The sequence below is a fragment of the Panthera uncia genome (assembly GCF_023721935.1).
Source record: "Panthera uncia isolate 11264 chromosome B2 unlocalized genomic scaffold, Puncia_PCG_1.0 HiC_scaffold_24, whole genome shotgun sequence".
NCBI lineage: Eukaryota > Metazoa > Chordata > Mammalia > Carnivora > Felidae > Panthera > Panthera uncia.
The window spans coordinates 91,880,617-91,883,016 of NW_026057580.1; positions in this window are offsets into that span (position 1 = coordinate 91,880,617).

Genomic DNA, 2,400 nt, shown 5'->3' on the forward strand with positions numbered 1-2,400 from the left:
CAGTGGAGCACCTGGGTGGCTCAGTCGTTTAAGTGTCTGACTTCGGCTCAGGTCATGAACTCACAGTTCGTGAGTTCGAGCCCCATATCGGGTTCTGTGCTGACAGCTCAGAGCCTGGGGCCTGCTTCAGATTCTGTGTCTCCCTCTCTCTTTCTCTGTTCCACCCCCACTGGAGCCCTGCCTCTCTCTCTCTCTCTCTCAAAAATAAAGATTAAAAACTGCTAATAAAAATTAATTTAAAAAGATGCTCAGCGAGAAACAATTTATAATGAGAAATGCAAATTAAAATTACACTAGCATATCACCTTGTACCTAATAATGTTGGCAAAAATCCAGAAGTTTGACAACACACTCTATAAGAAAATGGGCATTCATTCATTTCTGGTGGAATAAAAAAAAAAAAATGATAAAATACCTGCAAAGGGAAATTTGTCAATATCTAGCAAAATCATATAGACACTTACCCTTTGATCCAGCAATTCCACTTCTAAAAATATATTTCAGGGGTGCCTGGGTGACCCTGTCAGTTAAGCATCTGACTGTTGATTTCTGCTCGGGTCATGACCTCATGGTTCATGAAATCAAGACCTCCTGCCAGGCTCTGTGCTGACAGCATGGAGCCTGCTTGGGATTCTCTCTCTCTCTCTCTCTCTCTCTCTCTCTCTCTCTCTCTGCCTGTCCCTTGCTTATGTACTTTCTTTCTCTCTCTCTCTCTCTCTCTCTCAAAATAAATAAACTTAAAAAAATAATACAAATATATTTCAAAGATAATTGGTAGAATAGTGAAAGACATTTTTAAAAGGCTATTCATTTCAGTTCTATTTACAATAGCAAAAAATTGAAAATCACCCAAGTGTTCACCCGTCGGGAACTGGTTTAATGAACTCTGATACATCCACTAAATGGAGTACTTACTATGCAGCCATAAAAAGGAATGTTGACTATTCTATACATAACCATTTTTTTCCCTAGTTTTCTAGTGATTTACACTGAGAAGATAATTCTAGGTCCAATTTTTCTTTTATGGCTGGAATCAAAGTCCAGGTAACTTTTCTTAAAGTAATATATTATAGTTTCACTGAGTTTTGTAACACAAATTCACATACATAAGTATATGTCTCACTCTCTTAATAAAATGTTAACACATTATATACAACTTTCTACTCCTTGTATTTTTGGATACCGGACAACAGGCAGTGCATGACTAGAAACCTCGAAAGAAGATAAAGGAGTGGGGTGATTCTTCTGTCAAAAGGCAATTTCTGGAGTGATACAGGGAAGGAAAACTCCAACAAGAAGCCACATATCTTTGGTTGAAGATAAAAGATTGGAATATGGGGAGGCTAAGGCCATTAGAACTTAAGGACATACTATACAAAAGGAAGCTTTGTAGAGAAAGAATTCCAGAAATTTGCATATAAGACCTTTGATACCACACTGCATGTGCATAGAATAAAACCTCATAAGCCCAGGAGGGACCCATGGATAGCTCAGTCGGTTAAGCATCAGACTTTGGCTCAGGTCATGATCCCATGGTTCATGGGTTCAAGCCCCATGTCGGGCTCTGTGCTGACAGCTCAGAGCCTGGAGCCTGCTTTGGATTTTGTGTCTCCCTCTCTCTCTCTGCCCCTCCCCCGTTCACACTCCATCTCTTTCTCCCTCAAAATAAGTAAACATTAAAAAAAAATGTAGACCTCATAGGCCAGGAAAGAACACCCTCTGAGGAAAAAGTATCAGCACTCTCGGACATAAACAATTTCCTGAGCTCACACTGGGCTGAGGATAATTTGGGTTTTCCCCAGCCAGAGCAGAGAGAATTCATTGAGTAATGAAGTATTTAGAAGTGATTCCAGAAGATCCACAACTAAGAAGTGAGCTAAATTGTCTCTAGAGTAAAGGCCATTTAGGCCTGCCTTGAATGAGCTTAGAAACAAGAAAGTTCTCCCATAAATCAATAACTTCTTGCTAGAAAAAAATCTGATACCCTTTAAAGAAATATAACAAAAATATAGCATTCAATAAAGTAAAACACAAAACACCTACCATTCTGTCAAAACGTAATAGACAAAGGAGGGGGAAAAAATGCAACTTTTAACAAGGACAAAGATCAGCTGTAGAAACAGGCCCAGAAATGACAGAGATGATGCAATTTGTAGACAAAAACATTGTAACAGCTATGATAAAATATGCATAAATGCTCAAGGATGCAAAAGAACACAAGAACAAAATGAGAAGAGAAATGGAAGATGTAACAAAGAGCCAAATGGCCTTTCTAGATATGAAAACTATAGTAGTTTAAAGGCTACTTGGATGGGATTAATAGCAAATTAGACACTACAGAAGAAATCATCAGTGACACTGCAGTAATAGAAACACATAGAAAAAAAAAACAGAAAAAAA